The sequence below is a fragment of the Coturnix japonica genome, chromosome 7 (genome assembly GCF_001577835.2).
Source record: "Coturnix japonica isolate 7356 chromosome 7, Coturnix japonica 2.1, whole genome shotgun sequence".
NCBI classification, from domain to species: domain Eukaryota; kingdom Metazoa; phylum Chordata; class Aves; order Galliformes; family Phasianidae; genus Coturnix; species Coturnix japonica.
In genome coordinates, this window is record NC_029522.1 from 22,442,520 (window position 1) to 22,457,256 (window position 14,737).

At 39.8% G+C, this 14,737-nt stretch overlaps 1 long non-coding RNA gene across 1 annotated transcript in view; it reads right to left on the reverse strand.

Annotated features, from left to right (window-relative positions):
* Positions 1-10,442: 10,442 nt before the first annotated feature.
* The window catches only part of LOC107316760, a 191,372-nt gene continuing 187,077 nt past the window's right edge, over positions 10,443-14,737 (reverse strand). Inside the window, exons 8-9 of the long non-coding RNA XR_004308059.1 lie at positions 13,579-13,732; positions 10,443-10,626 (exon numbers count right to left, since the gene is read on the reverse strand). This is a non-coding gene — a long non-coding RNA (uncharacterized LOC107316760). The remainder of the gene's footprint in view (positions 10,627-13,578; positions 13,733-14,737) is intronic.

The following is a 14,737-nucleotide window of genomic DNA, read 5'->3' on the forward strand; positions in this document are numbered from 1 at the left end:
AATACAAGTTTTGTGGTTTTTTTTCCCCCTCAAGAGCTTTACAGAATTCAATTTGACACAGACTCCATTCTAAACTTTTAATACTTATGCATTCTATGTATCAATCAGTCAGATTTCTGTATTAGTAGATGAATTCACTGTCTTAAGAAATACTTTAAGAACACTTTTACAAAAAAAAAAAAAAAAAAACAGAAAAAAAAAAAACTGCAAGGAGAGCAGAGTAGCAAAGCACTAGGCAAGTGAGAATATATCAAATGTAACAGCTGCAGACACAGAAACAAAAGAAGGAAGCTGCTTATCCTTGAAAGGCCTCAAGTACATAAGGGCTAGAGCCAGAACCCACCCCTTCCAGACACTCAATGCATTGCATGCACCAGAGCTCCCCTGGGTTGGCTCTGCCTTCCCACCAGGCAAACTCCCCAAACTCTCATGTTGAAGGCTTCATTTAGGAAACTGTGTAAACAAATGCACTGACATCTAGGCATACACCTGATAATGGTCCAGTAAAACATTGATACTTGCAATTTATGAACTGTTAGCCACCTCTAAGAGAGCACAAGACACAATACCATTTTCATCAACCTCCCTCAACATCTGCTAACTTTCTTCCAGGCAGAATTAAAAACCAAACACCTCCCTAACAACAGCCGCACAAATAGCAAGTTGTAAGCAAAAAGAGAAAGCACACATAGTTACTTAAAACCAGTTTCAGATTACCCAAGAAAGGCAATAAACTCAACCAAGTAATAAAGAAGAAACAACTTATCTCTTTCTGAGGATCAGTGCTTGCTAAACACTCCAAAGAAGATCTCCAAGCAGAGATGCTTCCATTGCAACTGCCAGCCTTTAAATGAGGTTAGGGAGGGGTGGACCCTGGGTCACACTAGTGAATTGCTCACACCTGTGCTCCCAATGCTGGCTACACCCCTTCACCAGGTGCTCAATCACTGCTTCAGGCCATCACTTAATGGTTCCCATTTACAACATTATTCCACTTTTATGTTAAAGTTTTACATTAAAGTTTTGTTGTTTCATCCAAAGCCCCACTGCACAACGTACATAGGCAAATATCATGAAGTAAAAACTGCTGAGAAAGAAATGCAGGCGAGCCTTGCTGTAGTTAGCTCTGGTATTTGCTTGCTTTTTCTCCTAGTGTGAGTACTGGGCAGCTGCAGTCAAAACTTATTTTTCTACACCTGTTAAACTAGCAAGAAGTCATAAAAAGCAGCTGCACAAGGTCATGCTGTTCCTGCAGCTCTTCCATGCTGATGATGTCTGTATTTAACCCTTCTTATCTTAAGTCTACTGCTTTCTCTTTCTCAAAACCTAAGCTAAACAGCCTTTGCCTCAATTTGAGCCAATCACATCTTGTCCAGTTCCCAAGGGAACAGAAAGAACATCATGCACCTTTGCTGTCGTGCAGCAGCCTTTCTTCTCTAACAGCTATCGTACTCCTCCAGCTTCACTATGCTCTTCAGATCTCATCTTTTTCACACACTCCAATCCCATCTCCCTTACAGCTTTTCTTGCACACCATGTTTTCAACCGTATACAATCATAGGATGTGGTCAGCTAAGAACTTTTTATTAGAATTTTGCCTTCTGCAGTGTTAATCTCTAGAATTACTTTTCTTTCTCCATGTTTCTTTTATTCAGCCAATTTTAAATCCCAAACCCAGCTTGCTGACTGGCACTAAAATACCCATAAATCCAGTGCATTTAAGACTGAGACCCATGTGCTGAGCTGCTGATTCCAGGTACAAGGATGTAAAAGAAAAGTCTGATGCTGTTGAGCTGTTTTGGTGAAACCTGGGCTCGTAAGTGCCTAAAGATATCGAGAACCATTCTTGTGATGGCAATAACAAGGCTAACTAGTGATGGTATATGAACCACCAAAATGAGCGGGTGACAAAAGGCCATAAATTGGGAAATAGATAAGTATTATGTTCAAAATGAAAAGTAAATATATACTTAAATACATAAATAAACATATAAATAACTCATTTTGCTTCAGTTGGTTTTCCCAGATCCACCCAGGTCTGCCCAGTAACGATCAGTCAGGGGGAGCACCTGCGGAAACTTTACGTTGCCATGCACTTCCCTGCATGGGAAATATTCACAGAGGCACTGTGTGTATGTACTAAGAAAATGGTTTCTATACCTGGAGCCATATTCAAAGTGGATTCTCTGAGTAGGGATTATGTTTGAGGCCCAGCTTATCAGTGCATTAATGTAAACTAATCAGCAAAGGGCTCTGTTCCCTGGTAGGGAATTAATTAGATTTAAATGTTCATTGCACTTGCTACAGATCTCATAAAACACCAAAATCTATTCAAAAGACTGGTGATTGACTGAATATTTCTGATATTTTATGCATATGAGACCCAAAGCTCCATTATGTCATCTCACCTACCAACACTGACAACCTTGTGCCAAAAAAACTGTCAATGTTTGCTTGTATCCTAATAGAACTTCTGTTGCTCAGTGTCTATTTGGTCAGTATACCTGACTAGGAGACCAAACACAAACTTACGCCATATGTAATCTCATAATTATAGCAACTGGGACAGGACTAGAAAGGTCTTATGTCTGCTGAAAAGTTGATGGGTTACCTATGCTTGTCAAACATGGGTAGAAGAGCCAGCACAGAGCCCATGTAACTGTTAAATAGAATTCAACATCTTGCTAAGGTAAGACACTGACCTTCTCTACTTGGCAAGTTTAAGACATGAACATAAGGTTGAAATCTATTCTGACTATTCGACCAGGATGGGACTCAGCTTCAGACAGACACATAATCTAGAGATTCAGTTCCCAGCCTTTCCAATACTTGACACAGAGTTGACAAATATGATAGAGAACTTTAGAGAGATCGGTATCCTTCTGAAATTGTAGCCCGAGTTGAAGCAGTGTGTCCCAAACCATCTACAATGGCTCCACATGCCAATATTTAAGAAGCCAGATTTCACCCTTAGCTCGATTGTCATCACATAAATGTGTCACAATTTGCAAGGTGAATTCCAACACAATTTAAAGCTTCACAGAAAGGGCAAGGAGCAAAAGCCAAATAATGAGAAGAAAAAAAGAATTTCTGAAACACAGAAGTCTGAAGCATGAAGGCTGGATGAAGCTTATTAGAACCTTGCAAATGCTGTACACTCTTCTGTGGAAAAAGCCAAGTGAAAGGAAAACCAGGTGCTGCTAAGCATCTACACCCTACGGGCAAAGAAACACATTTCAAGGGGGAATTGCCAGAAGGCAGCTTTCTCAGAGGCATCGTGCTGAGGCTTAAAGAGACACTGAAGGAAAAATAATCAACATAGTTAAAAAATATTGAACGGTTGGACTTTACAGCTAACGTTCACCATATATGGGCTGCAGCTATTGACATTCAGGTGATACAGTGAAGCTGGCTGCTCTTCAAAAGACACACCTGGGCTTTCAGGACTGGCTGACATTTCAGCTCTAAGCTGTCCCCTGCCTTCCTCCCCACTGCACCCCATTGCTTCATGAAGGGCAGTTCATCAGTACCTGAGTCAAAGTCCCTCAGAAATCAGCAGGAATTTTTCCAGTGGCTTCAACAGGTCACAGGTCTCTTCTCAGTCCGAGGCAGCTGTATTGCTCCTGTGGTTTTCCTATTATTAGGCAGAACCATCAAAAAGTCCAGCTCAGCTCTTCCAGTATCTTCATGTTTTCACAGCTTCCTCCCATTCAAAGTACTTGAAAATTACTTTTCTGGAAACAGTGTGTTTGAGTTTTACATATTTATTTTTGCATTATTTATATTTAAACTTATGTTTATGCATAAATAACCTCTCTCGCTAAATAGATGCCTCCCCTTTCTGCACCCAGTGAAAAGGTCTTTTCTCCTGTTTGCACTACAGACCAAACTACTCAGGAAAAAAACAAATTGCACCATAATAAATTCCTTTACAGTTCAACGGAATTATGATAGCAAAGAATTACCTACTTACCTTTCACCTCATTAGCATCTTTATGGGACAGTTAACTAATGCAAGGTGTGGGCCAAATTCGCCAGTAACTATTAAGGACTAGATCACCTTGAGAGCTCTGCATTTACATCATTAAAATCCCGATGAAATTTAATGCAACTCGGAAACAAATCAGGCCCAACATTTCTCCTGATTAAAGCTGAGCTGTGCTTTGCAGCCTTCTGTCAAAGTTCCAACTGAAACAGAACAACATAAAATAATAAATGATTTTCCACCTACCGCATTTATGCTTCCCTGGGGACCTGGGAGAAACCCAGTTCATTGGGTTGTTTTTTTTCTTGTTTTGTTTTGCTTTTCTCTTTCCCCTAAGTCCCTAAAGCATTAATTAACTGCTTATATTTTTCTCCACCAAATAATAGATAGTGACACACTTTGGTAACCCAGCTAGGGCATTTATCCTAGAACCAGCATCCCTTGTTATTAATACACAGCTTTCTTGGGATTACAGTTACTCTGTTACCTCCCAAACCATTACCCGTGTCTCAGCAGGAATTTCCCCCAGACAATTTCTTAGTTCAGCCATAGATTTAGAATTGTTTTCTTTTTTTTTTTTTCTTTTTGGAAAATTGTCACTTTTTCAGCTTTGATGTCATTTCAGTCTTTGCTGAATGGTGGCCAGGTGTCCTTTGAAGGCTGAGAGCTTCCTTGCATCGTTAACACCCGTGTATTCCTACCGTCATCCTCCAGAGACACATTCGATTCTCACTGTTTGCTGGATTCTGCAATTAATTTTTTAGTTCACTTTTTCTTCCTCTATTCAATCTGTGCTCAAGGCTCAACTAGACCTAAATAAGGTTTCACTCTTTGCCTCTCTCCAGCCCCATCTCTCCGTCTACCTATTCACCTCTCTGCAAGAAGGCGGCTTTAAATCTTACAAGGCATTTTAGGGCTTATTGTATTTAGCCCATGAACTGCTGACAACAAGGTTACATTAGATGACTTAATCTGTCTTCAGGATATAAATCATACGAATTAAGGAAGAGCTGAATCTGTAGCATAAGTCCTGCAATCCATTCCAAGCTGACTCACTGGGAGAGTTGGGCAAAATAGGTCCTTGCTCCAACACAGGCTGGAGTAGGTAGGAATATTGTCCCAGTATCAAGGAGTGGAAGACTGGATCCTTTATGATTAAGGGTCTGAGTGAGAGCTTTATTCACAGAAAGATTCTCACTGGGTTAACTGTGCTTGAAACAATAAGGCATTGCTGTCTCTATTCATTGCAGAGGAGTTGGACCAGAAAACCTTAAAGGGTCCCTTCCAATTCAAAAGACTCTATGATTCTACAATTACAAAATGGGAATATATATTTGGGTCACCAAGTCTGGCTGCAAGGTTTCATGAATTACCCAAACGGCCTTCCAGGAAAAGGTTTGTAGAAAACAAATGCAAATTTAGGCAATAATGAGAATTCTGGAGAGACTTCCTAACGGAACAAAAATGTTGATTTATTTGCATATAAACCATTTGTGGGAATGTGTAGCAATGTGAAGATTTTGTAAACACTTTCATGAGTAAATTATTCAAAATCTTCGACACGGTATGAAGTATGTTGTATTTATAAAGCCAGAAAAGGGCACTCAAATGTATTGTATTATGTGGCAAAAAAATAAAGTAAAGGTGAAATTGTTTACAACTGTGTGAAAGTAAACAAAAAGGGTTTGACCTTCTCAAAAACACTGAGCGTTTGCTTCAGGATAAATTATCAAAAATGTTATTCAGGTGTTCATTTGGGATGAAAAGGTGCTTTGCAATGCTAGGCTTTCCGAGGGGCACAAATGCATAATTTTGCCAATTACTCTGGCATGGTGCTAGCAGGATTTCTCTCACACATTAAGGCATGCTGTTTGCCTCCATCTACAGCCCCGAGGTCCCTTGTGGTGGAGCTGCTAGGGAAACAGTAAGTCTTATCTATGAAAAAGTGCATAAATTCCATATTCATAAACAGGCGCACCTGATATTTCTCTCTCCTTTTTTTGTTGTTTTTCAGCCACAATGAATCTCTCCAGCCCAGCCTTTGTTGTAGAAAGGACTAACAGGCTGTGGAACACATAACTTACAAGACTTCTGTAGCGCAGAAGCAGCATGAAAAAAAGTCTTTGTAAGGTACCTTAAAAGGCTTTCAGCATTGCTGTACAGAGCTTTGAAGAAAGCCTGGAGACTGGGTCAATGGGAGCAGCAGTGTTTTTCTGCCTTGCCCTTAATACAAGGGATCTGGAGAGGCAAAGTGGAGCGCTGCCTTTTCCTGCAGAGGGCTCTCCCGGCAGCCACCATCATTCCCCGACATATTCACTGTGGGATGGCTGTGATCTCTTCAAATTGCTGCATGATGCACGCAGGGGAGGTGCCCCTCCTTCAGCATTGATTTCCACCAGCATCAATAGTCTTAATTTAATGCCCTTTTGCTGTCACCACTGTCTCAAGACCTTCTTCTGCTTGTGTTGCACTGTGTGTGCAGTGTTTTGCTGTGGAGGCAAATAGGAACGAGTGGAGCAGGAGAGGTAGAAGCAGAACTATGAGGAAGGGGAGGTTTCGGTGAGGTCTTATTTTCCAGGTGAACCTTCCCCTATGCTTTCAGATCCGCAGAGCCTGTCATTCAAGAGATATAAGAGCATCTACATATTGGAAGGATACAATAAAAAGTCAATTTTTTTTCAGGGTATAGGATCCTGCTCCTTCATTCTGAGCAACTGGCCTTTTGCATTCAGAAGAAAACAGAGTATCTACATGCAAAGCCAATGTCCCCTAATAGGACCGCCATGGTTTTACCTGCGCCTGCTGCAAGCAACTCCAAGCTTAGCACAGCTCAGTGCAGCAGGTAGGAGACTTCTGAGAAGGGGCCCCTGGTGGGGGTGATAGAAAAAGTTCTACCCACATGATACCATTGCAGCACACAAGAGCAGGATTTATTACACTACAAAATCCAGGAATAGCACTGCATATTCTCAAGCGCCATCTACCGGTATTTTACTTGAGAACTGCTTGTATGCATACAATCACCCCTTACTTTGAATTAAGCCCTAAATAAGGAAAAGACAAGGGTGTGAGTGAAATGCCAAACATGATGTGGGAAGGAAGAGATGCATTACTTCAGCACTGCATGTAGGAAAAAGCATTCAACCTGCACCTAGTCACCTAAACACATCAGACATATATAAAGTTTTAGTCCGTGGGTCCGTCAATGCCATTCTCACCTCTGATGCTTCTGCGTTCACTGGATAACACCTACGGCATTTACCAATTAGGGTGAGTTTTTACTCATTGGGTTTTTGTTTGTTGGTTGTTTTGTTGTGTTGTTGTTGTTCCTGTGAGTTTCAACTACATAGCCATGTACAAAAAAGTAAGAGGGATCCTTCCCCTCTCTTCCACTGATTCAAGGCTGCTGATAGAACAGTCTCCAGGAAAAGCTTCCATCAGGTTATCATTAGATGAGCACAGGATAATTCAATGTGAACATCCAAATCTGTGTCAAACCAGACTTTATTCTTTTCTTCCGCTCCTGGAACAGTTTGTTTCAATTTCTTTGCCCATGGAAGGAAAAGTCGTGAAATGCAACCTGCATAGTCAGTAAATCAAGACCTCCTCGATCACATAACTAAAGCCCCAGAGCCTGCAAAGACTGTTTTTCTACAAAACCTCCCTAAATACTGAATTTCTCTGATCCCAGTGAAGCAAAATATCTTTGCTGGCTGACTGGTGCTGTCTACCGCTCCCATCAGCAAAACTAATTCCTAAAAACCATTTCCTTTGTATTTTCTTTCCCGATTATCTTCCCTCCCATCCTTTTTAAAAAGTTTTATAAAAGCACTTTTTGTTTCTTTTCTGTCAAAACTACATTGAATTTCAGGTACATTTGCCAAATTTTATTTTGCTAAGATAAGGATAAATTCTTATTAGGAAATGCATAATGTAAAAGACATATTCAAGGCAACTTTGAATATTCTCTATTCTGAAAATATCCTTGAAGTTACAGTCCCAGTTCTCCCACCAAGGGACATCCCTACCCTGAAGTGGCTGAAACACTAAAACATCCAGAGCCTCATTCTCTCAGAAATCATTATGATAACACATTCCTGAAATTGAGAGACTGCTTCCTGGCAGAAATCATTTTCTGAAGTGTGCAGAACATGTAAGTAGCGTTGACTGCCATTACAAATTGTTAATAGCCCTTAGTAGGTGAGCAACATTCAATATGTTTCATACACCTACATTTCCCGTAATGATAAGATTACCTCAGAGGACCACTGACTTTCATCTCTCCTCAGTCATAACAGATTTGGAATATAGGTTAATATAGAAAGCCATAAACCTCTGCTCAACAGTCAAAATCTCTGCAAGCACTGTCTGTGCAATATGGATTGAAGTGTACCTTTGTATGTTCCTAAATTGCAAGTTAAATCCTTATTAAAGAACAGAGTGGTTTTCAAACCATTCAGTAGTGACTGCCACTAAATTATTTGGTATAAATGTCCAAACTCCGGTGAGATTTTGGTGTAGAAATCTTCCTCTGCCCAAGAAGTCAAATAACTGTACAACAGTCTCAAAAGATAACCTGGTATCACTAACAGTCCTCAACAACAAATTGATGTCATTTCCCAATGAATGGAAAGAATAAAGAATAAATCACAAAGGAAAGTGTTCTAAATAATAGATTCAGGAACCCACCTCCCCAGTGAGGGGAAAGACTCCAGAACAATTCACTGCTGAAGTTTTAGCTATAGAACTCTACCATGGTCCTACATGCTTTGTCACTTGTGAGAAATTACAGCTCTTGATAAGATGTGGCACTTCAGCTCTTGCTTCTTGAAATTAATGAAACTGCTTCCTTTTATCAAAGGCTCTACAGAGAGAACAATGTTGGCCTATGGCTAACAAACTTTCTACTTTAGGACAGGTTGCACTTTTGCCCAGGCTTATCAGAGGGAATGAATCTTTCTGCAGACTCTATGGCCTTTGGTTTGGTCTTTGTAAAGCATTCAGTGACTGTGCAGACTTGATATAGCCTTTCGGGGCAGCAGATTGGTTTTACATTGTAAGAGTCAATGATGATTACAGAGACCCTAATCTTATATTGCAGTACAATACAATAAATTCCTATTTCAAAGGATGCTTTCACAATATGGTTGTACTACTCAAATTGCCTGTTCTCCGATCTAAGCCCCAAATAAAACTAATTGTCACAGCAATCCTCATATCCTGGTTCCCTCCTCATATAATAGTTACAGTAAAAATGAACTTTTAGTATCAAAAATCTACCTCTTTGTTCAATTGCATTTTCCTTCATGCCAGAGGTTAGTGAGATGGTCATAAAAGAGTTGAGTGAAAGTTAATTTTCTTCTCCTGTTTACTGGCTAATCCTAAAATCCAGGACATTAGAGGAAGAGCAATTTCAAACGCAAGTCATTTTGCTGAGAACTCCAGGAATACTTCATTATTATTATTATTATTATTGCAAGTGTTAAAGCTTTCCCCCCTATGGATATGTAGAGCACAGAAATGGTTATGGCCAACGTAGATAGACAACAACACATTTGCGCACCAAAGGGCAGATAAGATTTTAAAAGCAAGTGATTTTTAAGGGTCTGAAGGAAGCCAGAATGAAACTGTTGAGCCTTACAGACTTCATTTTAATCTCACCCGAAGATACAAGAGATAAGCAGGGACCTTTTTAAGTCATCAGGGATGAGTGTTCTTTCTCAGCTGATGACTAGGGCACGCTTCACCTGGAGTAATCAATACATTATATTCCCAGCAGAAACTGTACCAGGAAGTGGTCAAATATGCTTAAACAACGGTCAGCATGTTAGGTAAGTGTCTCTGGGTTCCTCTGAGATCTGATAGTCTGCCTTCAATACCAATGATGCAGCAGTTGTATACAAAGCAAGACTGGCCTCTGTACCTACAGCTATACTCCTTCTCATGCTCTTAAAACCACCAAATACCCCTCACAGAGGATGCCACTCTCAAAAGACTTCAGCAGAGGCCAAACGTAACAGTGAGAACATAATAAAATTTATCATGTGAATTTGGGAGAATTGTTCCAGCATTCATTACCTATCTCCTGTCCATACTAGCATCTTTTGCTGCCTTATAAGAATTCTACAGAACGCAAACACTCTTAGGCACCTCAGGGCAAGTATCTGTACAGCTGTACCCAAACCATCTAACAGTTTCTAATAACAGGGAATACTACAGTTGACATTTGGGACATTCAAAGAGCTGTTTGGGCACACCATATCACCATGCATAAGGAGCACAGGCTCAACTGCACTGCAAGCTTTCTGGCCTCTACACAAGCTGCAAGCCTAGGAGTGGCCATGTCACTTGTACAGTGTACCTGTAATGATTGTAATGCAGCAACAGTTCAGTGTATTTCAGAAGTTCCTACTGCCGTACAACAAAGAGTTCTCCCAAAAGCCATGACTTACCAGGCTGCTTGGCATCAGTCCCATGACTTTTCCATCAGTTAAAATGGTTGCGGTTTGCTGCAGTTCTGGGTGGAGTGTGCTTGGCCTCTGTGCCCTCTCTCCAAGTTTCACGGCTCTCATCACTGCACCACTCAGAACATCATTCATTTACGTCTTATTTGAGTCAGGATGGACGAGGCCCCAATGATTCTGTGATTAGCACAGGAATACGTACCACAGTTTTATGTGCCATGCTGGCTATTCCCTAAAAGCAATAATGGAGCAGGTGAAGTCTGTAAATTCTTGACCTCACCCGTGATGCTTTGTTCACACACTTTGTCAGATCCTGCCTCTGTGCCAGGTCTATGGCTATGAAGTCCCTTCTTACAATTCCCAACAATGCTTGACTAATGTTCCTGCCCATTAACCCCCATAAGCCTTAATGAGCTTAACTTCTATTTGTCCTCACTCAGTTAATCCATAGACTATCACTAGTTTTTACAACAGCCTGGATTTTACTTTATATTTTTAATTAGCAGCAGCTAATTAAAGAATAAATGCTGGTTTAAAAAAACAAAAACAGAAAAAAAAACAGAAAGTAAATGCATGGAACTGTTGTAGCGTATCAACTTACTAGAAATGGATAAAACTTTTACAACGTCCTTTTAAAAAGCAGCACTTTGAAAAGCTGTATAAATATACGTGCATGTGTATACATATCCTTACACCGGAGAACATAATTCATCCACTTTTGTCAACTGGGCAGGGGAAGAATGCTATCATCCCGGTACAGCACATTCATCACCTTCATCCCAGGTGCCCACGAGAATTCTATGAACACAAATGTTGTGCATGAGTAATTTCAACCACTGCTGAGATGAATGCAGCCACCTTTGCAGCAGTAGGAAAAGAATCACCCAATAGCATGTAGTAAATATTTGTAGGGGAACACAAACAATAACAAAAGTAAAACAGAGAACAGCATCTATGTATAGGAGGACAGGACCAGTAGGTGCCTTATAATGGGACCAGGACTAGCAGCCTCATCTCACCATCTACATCCACACTGATGTGTGGTAAGATCCGTGACCAGGCAGCATTAAGAACATTCACTGGATCCCACAGGAGCCAGTACACAGCTATAGAAATACTTGTGCGTTTTTTAACAAGCATATGGGAACTGCTGAGTTATGGCCTGAACCATTGATTGAGCAGCCGGGGAAAAGACCCCATCAGCCCTGGGGGCACAGGTGAAGGCAATTCAGCTGTGTGACTGGAAGTGGTGGAGCCTGGCTGCACCTCTCTTAGACCCCATTTAAGAGCTGACTGCCATTGGGGAAGGATCTTTTTCTAGAGCTCTCTCCTTGGTGGAGCTTTCCACTGCAAACCTGGAAGGCTGATACTAGTAAGCAAACTTCTTCCCTTCCTTTATGGCACCTTTCTATTGTGCTGATCCTTCTATCATTGCACTTCTGGTAAAACATCTTTTCCCATTATACTGATCTGTCCGATTGCTACAGTGAGGGACCTTTTTTGTGATGCTGACTATAGAGCTCAGCTCAATTGCCTCTTGCACACAGCGATCTCAAACCTCAGCTGAATGCTCTCAGAATTAGGGTACTTCCTTAGCTGTGCTGCCAAAGGTAAGATTCTTGTTGATGACAAAAATTACTTTATAATTTGAATATTATTTTTCTTAATTGCTATAAATGCCACTGCATTTAATAGATAACATTCAGACTCTCAAAATTATTTAAAAGTGTAATGACAATTTAGTTCCTTAATCCTCACTGGTTTCACTGGGAATTAGATAGTAAAATACCTTTAAGAAGTCAGGCTCTCATCCCTGTCAGAAAATTAACACATGCCCTCAAGAAAGATTATAAATTCTTTGATATAAGATATGCCAAAGTCAACGGCTTTATGTTTTATAAATGGAAGATTTATTTCAATAGCTTGAAACCTTTTAAAGCAAGATACAGTCATGAAGACATGATCTCAGTATTCCTTAGCCAGCTTCAGAGAAAGTTATATACATACACACAGTTGCAGCTGTTTTATCTATTTATCTACATACACATATAGATGTAGAAACAGGCTACTAACACCACTTTGTACTTTAAGAGAATTTGAAACAGGAATGTATCCAACTTAATAGATCATGTCTCCAACTCTTTATTTTGCTGAATGCTTCTCCAGATGGAATGTTCTGTTTAACTCCAGAAAAACATTATGTTTAACATTAAGTCCAGATCCTATACAAAGCCATTGCAGGGCAGAGTAACTCAGATTGAATATATCTAAAACTAATTGATTTGATGCAGGAGACCAAAACATTTCAATTCAATGTGACTACAGAAAAAATATATTCCCCAGATGCACCAAGTTTGGCTAAGATATAAAACTTAAGTGTTTTTTTCCCTGTCTATTTTTGTCCAGAAATTTTCAGCTTTCTACAACTGTTTCCAATAGAAAAAGAAAGAAAAAGATTAGCGGAAACCCTAAAATCTGACAGATACTGGGGGCGAGCAGCAGTCAGACTGGGTGTATTTTTTGTGTGCGCATAATAACTTAGCGTTCCTATTACAAAGCTCTTCAAGTTTTAAAAGCAGCTAAGTATCCACTTCTGAGCTGCTGGAAAATAAACCTGTGTGAAATGCAAGTGGGAAAAATTGCCTGTAGTGCATTAATTCAAGCAAAGGGAACAGACTCCCTAGTGGAGGATCACAGACCCTTGTTGCTGGAATTTAAAAGTGGAGCACTTAGAATAATTTAAGATATTGAGTTATTTCATTCTGTGGTCAGATTAGCAGGTTTACTAATGATTGTTCCTCCAGTGGATCTGAAGCCCAGAAGTCTCAGGGAGTAGAAGAGACTCAACAAAGATGATTGTTAGGAAACATTAATAGACGTTCAGGCATCTCAATATCTAGGCCTTGTTATAGTTTCTGACCTTTGCTGACTATGATAGGGAACATTAAAATAATAATAATAATAAATCACTGCTTACAAAAACAGACTCAAGCAAATCAGTAAACCTTCCAGTAACAACTATCTGATAGAAAAAGCAGCAGTTGCCACTTTTGTACTAAGGGCTGAAAAGTTTTTCCTGGCATTTTGTTCTCTGCCATCTTTTGCATTTCACTCATGTTCCCTTCTTACCTTCCTTGAAGATGCCCTTTTCAGCGCTGTCAGTAGAAGCAATGGCTTGCTCTGTTCTTTGCCTTCTGAAGATGTCCACACACAATACCATGCAGTGAGGTGCAGCTCAGCAAACTTCAGGTTTAGTCCAGCAGAGGGTTACAGAGCCACAGCACTGCAAAACACAAAATGACTGAACTCATGCTAAAGCACAAAGCATGCCTAAAAGTCATCTCTGGCTGGTGTGCCCCTTCTAGGAAGATATTTACTGGAAGGGGAGCCAGTGAACAAGAAGTCTTTCTGTTCATTAAGGTCCTCAATCTCTTTATTTAGGGAAAAAAAGTCTCTGGTACACAAGAATGGGGTAGGAAGGAAAAAAGAGAAAATGTTATGACACTGGATAATCAACATAATGGCTAATTTACCTGTGTGAGGTTGAAATATTATGGGTAATGGCACCACAGACCACTTTTGATTATTGACAGTAATAATACAGATGCAGTTTAAATGGGTGATAGTGATTCTATTGCTTCCCTGAATCATATGGGCACCAAACATTTGATTGCTTTGACATCCAGCAGTAGAAGACAGCAGCTGAACATTAAGGAGCATAATTTCCATTTAACTACAAAGATAACTACTGACCTATTAGAATTTGCAGAGTATGTTTATATCATTCAATTGCCTGACTTTCCTGAAGAGTGAATATTTTCCCAATCTCAGCTACAGTTCATATGAACTCTATTGCCTACCAACTAATTTACTGATATGGAGCTTTCAAGTGTTTAATTGCAAATATCTTCTCTCCTGTCACTCTATTACACTGATACAGAAACTTCATACCAAGTGCTTTCCATGAAAACAATTTCTAAATCAAATTATTTTTAATGTTGTGAGTTTTTTGCACATGAATAAGTACCTCAATTGAGATGTATAAAACCAATTAGACCCCCATTTATCTCTGCTAAGCAACTTGGTTCCGCTGATTTCTTTGGTCACTGTATTTCTCTTTGGAGCTCACTCTGTTTATACATTCTGATGATTGAATTACTCAACATTTATTTTAAAATGCATTTTTTTTATTGGTATCCTTTACAAACAGTTTCTTTTTTATGTAATTCTGAAAGCCCTGCAGTATTATTGCATGGAACTGCCATAAAGAAAACCTATTAGTTATTTC